Genomic DNA, 13,865 nt, shown 5'->3' on the forward strand with positions numbered 1-13,865 from the left:
TAGCTGATACCACTTGTTCTCCAGATACTTTCCCGGTTCAGTCTTTAACCACTCCTCTTCTTGAGCTGTATAAACTGGAGTCCATTGGGACAGTGGAGTTGGTATAAGAGCAGCTATATGCCCTACATACTCCTGTCTTCCTGATTCAGCAGCACGCTTAGCTGCACTATCTGCCATCCGATTTCCCTTGGTTACATCACCATCTCCTCTCAGATGCGCTCGACAATGTATGATACCGACTTCTTTCGGCTCCCACACTGCTTCCAATAGTTGTAGGATTTCAGCTGCGTACTTGATTTCTTTGCCTTCTGAATTCAGTAGTCCTCTTTCTTTATACAAAGCTCCGTGGGCATGAGTGGTTAAAAACGCATACTTAGAGTCCGTATAGATATTTACTCTTAAACCTTCAGCCAATTGTAACGCTCGTGTTAGTGCTATTAATTCTGCCTTTTGTGCTGATGTTCCTTTCGCCAGTGGCCGAGCTTCTATCACCTTGTCTATTGTTGTCACTGCATATCCTGCATAGCGGATCCCTTCTTTCACATAACTACTGCCGTCTGTATAATATTGAACATCGGGGTTCTGGATGGAAAAATCACGAAGATCTGGTCTACTTGAGAATACTTCATCCATTACTTCCAGACAATCATGTTGACTTTCAGTAGGTTGTGGCAAAAGGGTAGCTGGATTTAAGGTGTTTACAGTCTCTAAATGCACTCTTGGGTTTTCACACAACATTGCTTGATACTTGGTCATACGGCTGTTACTAAACCAATGATTTCCTTTGTAATCCAACAACGTCTGTACTGCATGTGGGACTCGTACATAAAGTTCTTGACCCAGAGTGAGTTTATCGGCTTCAGCTACTAGCAGGGCGGCTGCAGCTACGGCTCTTAGACAAGGTGGAAGTCCGCTGGCCACTGCATCCAGTTGCTTAGACATGTAGGCAACAGGTCTTTGCCATGATCCCAAGTACTGTGTCAATACTCCCACAGCCATTCTTCTTTGCTCGTGTACATATAAGTAGAATGGTCGTGTGTGATCAGGTAGACCTAATGCTGGGGCACTCATCAAAGCCTTCTTCACATCTTCAAATGCCGTTTGCTGTTCTTGGGTCCATAAGAAGGGGTCGTGCTCTGTACCTTTGATAGCTGCGTACAGAGGTTTTGCTAGTATCGCATAGCTGGGAATCCATATCCTACAGAAGCCTGCTGCCCCCAAGAATTCTCGCACTTGTCTTCTATTCTTGGGTATTGGTATTTGGCAGACAGCTTCTTTTCTCTCTGGCCCCATAATTCTTTGACCTTCAGAGATATGGAATCCTAGATACTTGACAGTTGGCAAACACAACTGAGCCTTCTTTCTAGACACCTTGTATCCTGCCTTCCAGAGAATGTGTAGTAGATCGTGCGTTGCTTGCTGACAGATTTCTTTTGTAACTGCTGCTATCAACAAGTCATCTACATATTGTAACAATACACACTCTCCTGGGATGGACTCGAAATCCAATAGATCTTGACTTAGGGCTGAACCAAATAGGGTAGGTGAATTTTTAAACCCTTGGGGCAGTCTTGTCCAAGTCATTTGGCGTTTTGAGCCCGTTACAGCGTTCTCCCATTGGAAAGCGAAAATACATTGACTTTCTGCGGCAATTCGGAGGCAAAAGAAGGCATCTTTGAGGTCTAAAACTGTGAAGTAAGTAGCCCCGCCCGGAATTAAAGCAAGCAGGTTATATGGATTGGGTACAACTGGATGTATGCTAACAACCGCATCATTGACTGCTCTTAAGTCCTGCACAGGTCGATACTCATCTGTGCCGGGCTTTTGAACAGGCAGCAATGGGGTGTTCCAGGGGGAAGTACAGAATTTTAGGATACCATACCGTATGAATTTATCCAGATAGGATTGGATGTTCTTCTTAGCCTTCTGTGGGATGTGGTATTGTCTTAGGCTCACTGGATAAACCCCATGTTTCAGTTCAATTTTTATTGGTGGAATATTGCGGGCCAGTCCTGGTGGGTTGTTCTCTGCCCAAACTCCTGATATGTTAAACAATGTCTCATCACTCCTAGGGTTTTGGCTAGTCAACACTGTATAAAGTCGCCACTCTTCTTCCTTTGGTACGGATAAAGTCATAATACCTGAAGGTCCATTAAACTTTAAAGATGTTGTTCCATCTGGTAGGAACGTAATCTGCGCTTGTAATTTGGATAGCATATCACGTCCCAGCAATTGGACTGGACATTCAGGCATATAAAGGAATTGGTGTTTTACTACGTGGCCTCCCAATGTACAGAGTCGACTTTTAAGAACCGGTTTTTCAGCACTTCTTCCAGTTGCTCCTATCACAGTAATAGTCCTTCCAGATGGAGGAGCAACTAGATTAGTCACCACTGAATGTTCAGCACCAGTGTCGATCATGAACGCACTCCTTTTCCCCCCTATTGATACATCGACCATAGGCTCCGCTCGACCAAGGGGGATGGAGCCCGGTCGGTATCAATAGTCCTCCATGACCGTGTCAGCCAATCCTACGAAGTCCCTACCTTCTCTATCGCGGGACCTTTGCGCTGCTGGAATATATCTGTCTTCCCTAACACTTCCTCTGTTCCCATTACTCCCTCTATAACCATTACTCCCTCCGGGGCCTCCTCTACCTCTCGCTCTGCCTCTAAAGTTTCCGTAGCCTGCCCTGGGTTGGTCTCTCTCGTACTGCTCTCTTTGCGGACATTCGTTCCTCCAATGCCCTTCTTCCTTGCAATACGCACACTGATCCCTACTCAAAGGCTCCCTACTCCATCTATTATTGCCTCTATCTGGGCCCCGTTTATCTACGCCTGCGATCGCTACCGCTAGCATATCAGCCTTTTTACGCATCTTGCGCTCCTCCTCTTTCTTGCTTTCTGTTTCCCTATTCATATAGACCTTATTAGCTACTTCCATTAGTTGGGAGATTGACATACCTGCAAACCCTTCTAACTTTTGTAGCTTGCGCTTAATATCTCCGTAAGCTTGGCTGACAAAGGCGGAGTTAACCATTCGGGAATTGTCTGCGTCTTCCGGATTAAAGGGGGTGTACAAGCGGTACGCCTCCAATAATCGGTCATAAAAGACACTGGGCGCTTCATCGCTTTTCTGAATCACCTCAACTGTCTTTGACATATTAATAGCCTTCTTTCCTCCGGCTTTCATGCCAGCAATTATAGCGTCTCTATAGGCTCTGAGTTGAACCATATCAGCACCATTTACGTTCCAATCGGGATCAGTGTTGGGATAATGTGTTGCGGCCCATGCTGCTGGATTAGCTTGGTTCAAAGCACGGGCTCTATCTTCTAATGCTTTAATGGCTGCTTGATTTATTCTTGTCCTTTCCTCATTGTTAAATAAAGTCATTAGTAACTGCTGGCAATCAGCCCATGTCGGATTATGCGTCTGTACTATTGAGGTGAACAGATCAGTCATGGCTTGTGGTTTCTCAGTATACGAGGAATTATGGGTCTTCCAGTTTAAGAGGTCGGTAGTGGTGAAAGGGACATATACGAAGACAGGGTCAGCGTGTGCCATTTGACCTGCGGCATCGATATAAGCTGACCCGGGATTTAAGCGAAGAGGCATCTGATAGTGCTTTAATTGTTGGGCACCAGTCAACTGTCGGGTTTGGATGGGGCTACGTAGGGAAGCGTCAGTCATGGGTTCCGGTCGGGGAGAGATAGGGTATGGGGATGTGGGAGGTTGGTTTTGGGAAAAGGTAGTGAATAGAACACTTCGGGCCGAGCTAGATGAAGCTTGACCGGAAGTCTGAAGTGGCGCCAAATCAGGATATTCATTTTTAATGGAGGTTGGTCTATCTGGTTCCGGAAGGGGAGATTTAGTACGAGGGGGGGTGGATCCTGTACTGGAGGAGGAAGCGGAAGTGGATGAGGGTAATGAGGGAAGGGTTACAGGACTTCCTGTATTTGCGTCATTTCCTCTTACCGGAAAGTAAGGGGGCGGCAAAGGGATCTCGGACTCAGGGGGCGTGTCCAAAATGGGCCTAACACCAGCCCTAGTGGACGAACAAGTCCTAGCTACCATGAGGCGACACTGTTCCTCGTGGCATGTCCGGAGCCATTTTGGCGAGTCATTTACGGCCTGTCTCCAACAATCAATATAAGGAAACTGGCCGTAAAGTTCAGGCCTACCTGATACAGCCACGTGTAAGCGCTGTACCAGAGTTGGATCCAAACTGCCACGTGGCGGCCATGCCGCAACCAAAGTAGGCCACTCCCTAGTGCACAAAGTGACCAAACGTACAGGAGACATCTTTACCCCAAAATCACAAACTTTGAATCCCTTTTTAAAATTCTTAACCATACATCCTAAGGGATCCGGAATCGTTGACTGCGACGCACCCATATTTAACAGTGGAACGTTGTCGACAACGATTACTATACACGCGTACTATTCAACAGTCACACCCGTTTCCTCTGGCAACAGCACCACGTGGTACGGTTATCAAGTGAAACGTACACCATAACAATAAACACTCAGGGAATTCCCGTACACACACAGCTGCTACACCAGTCACTATATAATCAATATTATGCCCTTTGGCGTAACTACACAGTCACCCACGCTATAATTCTCTATATACGAATTACCCGTCTATAACACACCCAGTAACATCGTCTTTTACAAATAGCGGTTACAGTACGGTTAGCATAGGTCAAAGCACAAGTTAAGGTCACAATACAATTATTAGTGGTTATGGTGTTAAAACATGCAATGGACGACAATGATTAGTACTTATTATACAATGTCAGTAAATATACAGGGTTATGGTACCGTGCACTATAATACAGCAACACACTATTAACACTCTCGCTAGACGGCTGAGCTCGCGCTATCTAACAAGATATACACTTTACTAAAACAATCGTTAACACATTTACAATTCCCAACTAAACTATTGGCCAGTACCTTGAATGGACTACCTAAAACTATATACACCCGTTTTGGTTAGCCACACTGCCCAATCACCACATATATAGCGAGCTAGAGAACCGAATTTACACAGACGCCTCTTAGTCGCACTATACAACGAGCTAGAGAACCGAATTTACACAGGCGCCTCTTAGTCGTACTATCAAAAGTCTAGTGGGTTCCAAATTTACACGCCTTCCCACTTAGCCCAGATAGGATGAGAACTAGCGAACCGAATTTACACAGGCGCCGCTTAGTCTCCCGGTCCCTCCGACCTAGCGAACGTAATATACACCCTAGAACGCTAGTCTAGACAAGACACCGGTGTCCGGCTAGGGCTATCTTACACCAGGACCCCGCCTGACTAACCAAATCAAACGGTCTGACTAAAGAGCGTTCGATCGAGCGGTGCGCCTTCGCTCCTTCCCTCCGACAGAGGGGGCAGATACAGATTCAAAAACCCCTTTGGGCCTACCGCACAATCGGTATACCCCTAGCGGGTCCTGCCGTCTAAAACAGCAGTTATCTTACCTCCTCGTTCCTGAACCTGAGTTCACACTCATCGACGGGGACACCCCAGCACTTCTCACGTAGAGGCCGATGATCTCCTGGACAACAGACCAGTGGCGCCGAGACGAAGGGAGGTCCACGCAGAAGTTCAGGGGTGCAGCCGTAGAGAACGTGGGCATAGATAGACCGTCTCACGCCTCTGCCTCTCAGCTACCGTTGAACGATGAGCTTCCCGGCCAATGCACCAAATGATACCGGAGAAACTGACGGAAGCCAAGCACAGAGAGATGGACACAGGTTTCTTCAGGAAGGAAGAGATTCTTTATTGGATCACCGATCGGGACTCAGAGGGACTAGCGTCACCAAAATACAGCAAAGTCTGAGTACTGAATACATAGAGTACATTCCTTATATAGCACTGTAGCTCCTCCCACAATTAACTACACCCACACATACCCTTAACCTATTTAATGAATAGAGTCTAAACTCATCCATCCGGTCTAACCACGTGGCTCATCTGATACAAAGGAGAGGGACGCGTAATTCCAGTTCTTACATTCCTGCACCTGGTCAGTACAGTGATGACAGTATCTTAGCTACGTGTAATTAACCAACTGATACTACAAACACATATACATACATATGCCTTGTGGCAATCTTAGCCTGCTAAACTTGTATTTTACTGGAATTACATCACAGTTGTTCTCTGAGGAACAAGATAAGCGTGTAGGCATGGTAGGTGCCTCTGCGGGTATAGATTGTGCCAATAAAGCCTGAGATATAGACTGGGACATGGCTGAGGACATTGAGCCCATGGCGGCCATGATGGCGTCTGTAACTGAGCGTTGCAGCGCCAAGGCCTGGGCATCATCCGGCACAGACATAGGGTCACCCGCAGAAGAAGGGGGACCAGAGCTGGCAGAGTTAGGGCCAGCCAGCGCCTGGGGAATATCCCTATCCTCAGGGGAGAGAGGGGAGACAGGTCCCTTAGGTTTAGGCATAATAATAGTTATATTGAGTAATGTCAAACTCAAAACAATATTTCCCTATATAGGCAAATATATATAGTGTATATAGGGATACAAGTGAAAAATATATACCGTATATATTCTGTGGTAAAAGAAATAGAGCTGCTAACAATGTGGAGGATGCACTAGCAGGAGTTAATCACCCCAGGCTAGGCAGAGATAACAGGGAAAAAGGAGGGAGCTCACCAGGGTCCAGACCGGCAGATAAGGAGAACGGAGGGAAAAAGAGCGCCAAAGTGACTGATAGAAAATGGCCGCCGGGGGGAACACATAAAACAGGTGAATCCAGCATTCGAATGAAAAATTCGAATGCAGCAATAGGAGAATAGGCAGGCAGACTGGTTCACATCAAACAGGTGAATCCAGCATTCGAATGAAAAATTCGAATGCAGCAATAGGAGAATAGGCAGGCAGACTGGTTCACATCAAACAGGTGAATCCAGCATTCGAATGAAAAATTCGAACGAAGTAATAGGAGAGAAGACAGGCAGACCGGCAGAGTAATGGAGGGAAAGTTTAGAGCGATACCAAGGGAATCAGAGAAGGTAGAGCAGGATAAAGCCGGACAGGGAAGGTCTGGGACCCTGGGCTCAAACAAGGTATACAACAGAAGGTGAAATAAATACAAAATACAATCATACATTAACCAGTGAATGGTACAAAATGTCAGCAGAGAAAAATAATTTGTGAGGTACTTATCTGTCTGGTAGCAGCAAAGAAAGAGGAATTGGAGGAGGAGGTGCTGCCTATTATACTGGGACTGGATATGGGAGTGTCCTATCTCTATGGTTACTGTTTTTTCTTACTGTTAATATACTTTGCTGCTATTGGTGGACAGTAAAGAAAGGGTTAAGCAATAAGCAATATGAGCCTCCGTGTCTTGACATAAAATCCCCACAGAGATGCATTGATTCAATGAGGAGATGCTGATTGGTACAGCACAGCGTTTGGTCATGTATGTGCAATAACCCCCGAATGCTTTTCCTATTAGGAAAGCATTGGATTGGCTGAGATCCACAATGCATTCTTATGGAAAAGCATTGGATTGGTTGAGATCCTCAAGATTGATGACCTCAGCCATGGAGGTGGGATCAGCGGCTGTGAGATTGGCGCGGTGTTAACCCTGTCATCTCCACAGAGAGTGTTTCTGACACTATAGTGTCTCTTTAACTACTAACTTTAACTGTGGCACCCAAGATGTCTTCAATTACACATTGCAAATTTTAAATCAAAAACATCTGGCGTGCCAGAGTTAGATGTCACTGGTCTATAGCGAACATCAGAAACACCATCTGTGCGGCTGAGAAGGGATCCGACAACACACACAATTCCAAGCCAGGGCTTCCAGTTCTTCTTGTGCTAACATAGAAGTCAAAACAAACTAAAGATAAAATTGTGTTGAAAGGTCACTTTTCCGGTACGGTTGCAGACGTAAATGTGATGTCGCATACCGCCATTCTGGTAGTAAAAGCCTGTTTTGCACAAAGTGAGGTTTGCTTTTTAACCCATTAAGTCCAGAATGCGCAAAAATTGCAATAAAATAATTTTTTTTTTTTTTTTTATACAGCCCATATTTTTCTATCAAAAAACGAAGTAATCCCAATTTACGAATTGACGTTTTGTGTATTCAGGGGCATATTTATACCTATACATATGAATAAATTAATATCAGGAAATTATTATTATTAGTTATAAAGCGCCAACAAAATCTGCAGAGCTGTACAATAGGTGGGGTAACAGACAAGTATTTGCCACAAGATGAGTTGGTCGCACAGGAACAGCGGGTGTTGAAGGCCCTGCTCAAACAAGCTTACATTCTAGGGGTCGTGGGATAAAGTTGCACAAAAGGTAAGGGTCGGATGTATTTAATGCATGGGGAAAGTAGGTTAGTAGAATAGTTTAAAATAAAAGGCTTAGTTATTTCTGGATGACACAGTTGCAGGAGAGGAAGCAAGGTGAGTTACCAAGATGCGGGGAAGGAAAGCTATTAACAGTATAACTGACATGCTTTGCTACATGAGTGAGTTTTCAAAGATTTTTGAAGGTTTGGAGACTCGGGGAGAGCCTAACGAAGGAGGTAAGGGAGTTCCATAGGAACAACACAGCCTTAGAGAAGTCATTAATCTGGGCGTCAGAGGTGCGAGTACAAACAGAGAATAGATGCTGGTCTTCATCAGAGCGTAGTGGCTTAGACCGGACATACTTGCGTATTAGTGAGGATAGAAAGGGTAGGAGCAGCATTATGTAGAGCTTTGTAAGTAAGTACCAGAATTTCAGTGTGTGTGTCAGTATGTCTGTCTGTCTGTCTGTGTCTGTATGTATGTGTGTGTGTCTGTATATATGTGTGTGTGTCAGTGTGTATGTCTGTGTGTCAGTATGTCTGTCTGTGTGTGTGTGTGTCAGTATGTCTGTCTGTGTGTGTATGTCAGTATGTATGTCTGTCTGTGTGTCAGTATGTCAGTATGTATATATGTATGTCTGCTTGTGTGTATGTCAGTATGAATGTATGTCTGTCTGTCTGTGTGACAGTATGTCTTTCTGTCTGTGTGTGTGTCAGTATGTATGTCTGTCTGTGTGTCAGTATGTCTGTCTGTGTGTGTGTCAGTATGTATGTCTGTCTGTGTATGTATGTATGTATGTCTGTCTGTGTGTCAGTATGTCAGTATGTATATATGTATGTCTGTGTGTATGTCAGTATGTATATATGTATGTCTGTGTGTGTATGTCAGTATGTATGTCTGTCTGTGTATGTATGTCTGTCTGTCTGTCAGTCTGTCTGTGTGTGTGTCAGTATGTCTGTCTGTGTATGTGTGTCATTGTGTATGTCTGTCTGTGTATGTATGTATGTCTGTCTGTGTGTCAGTATGTATGTATGCATGTATGTCTGTGTGTGTGTATGTCAGTATGTCTGTGTGTATGTGTGTGTTTGTCAGTATGTATATATGTCTGTGTGTGTATGTATATATATGTCTGTGTGTATGTCAGTATGTCTGTATGTATCTGTGTATGTATATATCTGTGTGTATGTATGTATATCTGTATGTGTATGTATGCCATTATGTATGTATGTATGTCAGTATGTATTTATGTGTATGTATGTCTGTATGTCAGTTTGTATATATGTCTGTTTGTCAATATGTATGTATGTCTGTATGTGTGTGTGTCAGTATGTGAGTATGTATGTACATCAGTGTGTGTGTGTGTTTATCTGTGTATGTATCTGTGTGTATGTCTGTTTCAGTATTTGTGTCTGTTAGTATGTGTGTATCTTTCTCTGTGTGTGTCTGTGTCCTTTTGTGTCTGTGTGTGTGTGTATTCCTGTGGGCGGGATTTGGAGGCGGGGCTTGTGGGCGGGCACAAGGGGGCCCAGACCTTGAGCTGTGTTAGGGGCCCCACAATTTCTGACGGCGGCCCTGTCTATGTGTGTCAGTTTATGTATATAAGTGCCTCTGTATCTGAATGTGTGTCAATGTGTGTATCTGTGTGTCAGGGTATCTGTGTGTCAGGGTGTGTATCTGTATGTGTGTCAAGGTGTGTATCTGTATGTGTGTCAGGGTATGTATCTGTATGTCTGTCAGTGTACTTATATATGTGTCTGTATCTGCATGTTTGTCAGTATATGTATCTATGTGTCAATGTGTGTCTCTGTGTATATGCATGTCTGTGTGCGTATCTGCATGTGTCAGCGTGTGCATCTTTGAGTCAGGGTGTGCATCTGTGTGTCAGGGTATGTATCCTTAAGTATGTCAGTGTATGTATCTGACACACAGATGCACATCCTGACACAGATGCAGATACACACACATATGCAGATACACAGACACACATGCATATACACAGAGACACACTCACTGACACACAGATACCTATACTGACAAACATGCAGATACACAGACACATGTATACATACACTGACACACTTAAGGATACATACCCTGACACACATACAGATACACAGATACAGACACTGACACACATTGGAACACACAGATACTTATCGAGACAAACAAATACATTATTATTATATATTATTATTATGTATTAATAGTATTACTATATATTATATATTATTATTAGTATTACCATATATTATATATTATTATTATTACTATGTATTGTATATTAATATTAATATTACTATATATTATTAATAATATTATTATGTATTATTAGTATTACTATATTATTATATATTGTTATTAGCATTACTATATATTATATATTATTATTATAGTATAATTAGTATTACTATATATTATATATTATTATTAGTATTACCATGTATTATATATTATTATTACTATATATTATATATTATTATGTATTATTAGTATTATTATATATTATACTATTATTAGTTTTATTAATGGTAAGCATTATTAGGATTACTATATATTATATATTATTATCAGTATTACTATGTATTATATATTATTAGAATTACTATATATTATATATTATTACTACAATGTATTATATATTATTATTAGCATTACTATATATTATATATTACTATTAGTATTACTATATATTATTATTAGTATTACTATGTATTATATATTATTATTAGTATTACTATACATTATATATTATTATTATTATGTTATTATTAGTATTACTATATATTATATATTATTATTAGTAGCAGTAGTATTACTATATATTATATATTATTATTAGCATTACTATATATTATATATTATTATTATTAGTAGTAGTATAACTATTTACTATATATTACTATTAGAATTACTATATATTATTATTAGTATTACTATATATCATTATTATATATTATTATTAGTATTACTATGTATTATTACTAAGTATTATATATTAAAATATATTATTAGAATGACTATATATTATATATTATAAGTATTACTATATATTATATCTTATTATTAGTATTAGTATGTATTATTATTATATATTATTATTAGTATTACTACATATTACATATTATTATTATTATTATTATATGTTTATTAGTATTACTATGTATTATATATTATTATGTATTATTATTAGTAATATTACTATATATTACATATGATTAATTATTATTATTAGAATTACTATGTATTGTATATTATTGGTATTACTATATATTATTATTATATATTATTATTAGAATTACTATGTATTATTATTATTAGTAGTATTACTATATATTATTATTTATTATTATATATTATTATTAGAATTACTATATATTATTATATATTATTAGTTATACTATATATTACATATTATTATTAGTATTAGTATATATTATTATTAGAATTACTATATATTATTATATATTATTAGTTATACTATATATTACATATTATTATTAGTATTAGTATATATTATTATATATTATTATTAGAATTACTATATATTATTATATATTATTAGTTATACTATATATTACATATTATTATTAGTATTAGTATATATTATTATATATTATTATTATTATTACTATGTATTATTATTTTATATTATTGTTATTATTATATAGTATTATTGTTATTATTATATAGTATTATTATATATTATTATTACCATGTATTATTATTATTATTATTATATATTATTGTTATTATTATATAGTATTATTATTATATATTATTATTATTATTACTATGTATTATTATTATATATTATTGTTATTATTATATAGTATTATTATATATTATTATTATTACTATGTATTATTATTATATATTATTGTTATTATTATATAGTATTATTATATATTATTATTATTACTATGTATTATTATTATATATTATTGTTATTATTATATAGTATTATTATATATTATTATTACTATGTATTATTATTTAATTATTATTATTACTATGTATTGTTATTACTATATATTATTATTTAATTATTATTCTTATTCTTACTATATATTATTATTATTGTTTAATTATTATTATTATGATTATTACTATGTATTATTATTATTTAGTTATTATTATTATTACTATGTATTATGAGCTGCTCATTTCTGTCCAGGCAGGAAGGGGTGTGTCACGTGATGCCTGGGTGGGCACGCGCCTCCTAGTTGCGTCACAGCCGCCGCCCCGCCCGTTGTTGACGTAACGCGCTGCGTGTCCGCCGGAAACAACGAGACCGGGAGAGGGAGAGAGAGCGGCTGGTGAGACCGGGGACCGGGGAGACGGCAACCGGGGGTGTCACATAGAGAGACTGTCACACACATAGAGAGACTGTCACACATAGAGAGACTGTCACACACATAGAGAGACTGTCACACACATAGAGAGACTGTCACACACATAGAGAGACTGTCACACATAGAGAGACTGTCACACAGAGAGAGAGACTGTCACACAGAGAGAGAGAGACTGTCACACACATAGAGAGACTGTCACACCACACATAGAGAGACTGTCACACCACACATAGAGAGACTGTCACACAGAGAGAGAGAGACTGTCACACCACACATAGAGAGACCGTCACACACATAGAGACTGTCACACCACACATAGAGAGACCGTCACACACATAGAGACTGTCACACCACACATAGAGAGACCGTCACACACATAGAGACTGTCACACCACACATAGAGAGACCGTCACACACATAGAGACTGTCACACCACACATAGAGAGACCGTCACACACATAGAGACTGTCACACCACACATAGAGAGACTGTCACACAGAGAGAGAGACTGTCACACAGAGAGAGAGACTGTCACACAGAGAGAGAGACTGTCACACAGAGAGAGAGACTGTCACACAGAGAGAGAGACTGTCACACAGAGAGAGAGACTGTCACACAGAGAGAGAGACTGTCACACAGAGAGAGAGACTGTCACACAGAGAGAGAGACTGTCACACAGAGAGAGAGACTGTCACACAGAGAGAGAGACTGTCACACAGAGAGAGACTGTCACACAGAGAGAGAGACTGTCACACAGAGAGAGAGACTGTCACACAGAGAGAGAGACTGTCACACAGAGAGAGAGACTGTCACACACATAGAGAGAGACTGTCACACACATAGAGAGAGACTGTCACACACATAGAGAGAGACTGTCACACACATAGAGAGAGACTGTCACACACATAGAGAGAGACTGTCACACACAGAGAGAGAGACTGTCACACACAGAGAGAGAGACTGTCACACAGAGAGAGAGACTGTCACACAGACTGGGGGTGTTACTGTAAATGTCACACAGACTGTCACTTAGATTCGGAGGGTGCCATTCTGAGACAGTTACACATAGACTGAGGATGTCACTGTAAATGTCACATAGACTGGGGGTGTCACTCAGAGATTGAGTGATGGTGTCTCCCAGAGACTGTCCTATAGATACTGGGGTTGCCACA

The 13,865-nt window shown here is 40.1% G+C and overlaps 1 protein-coding gene across 4 annotated transcripts in view; it reads left to right on the plus strand.

The window, feature by feature from the left end:
* The first annotated feature begins 12,564 nt into the window (after window positions 1–12,564).
* Window positions 12,565–13,865, plus strand: part of NDEL1 (nudE neurodevelopment protein 1 like 1) — a 28,706-nt gene continuing 27,405 nt past the window's right edge. For all 4 annotated transcript variants that reach the window (XM_063456014.1, XM_063456015.1, XM_063456012.1 and 1 more), the window contains exon 1: window positions 12,565–12,657. The gene's annotated coding sequence lies outside the window, so the exon portion shown is untranslated. The remainder of the gene's footprint in view (window positions 12,658–13,865) is intronic.

Source organism: Pelobates fuscus, chromosome 5 (genome assembly GCF_036172605.1).
Source record: "Pelobates fuscus isolate aPelFus1 chromosome 5, aPelFus1.pri, whole genome shotgun sequence".
Classification (NCBI taxonomy): domain Eukaryota; kingdom Metazoa; phylum Chordata; class Amphibia; order Anura; family Pelobatidae; genus Pelobates; species Pelobates fuscus.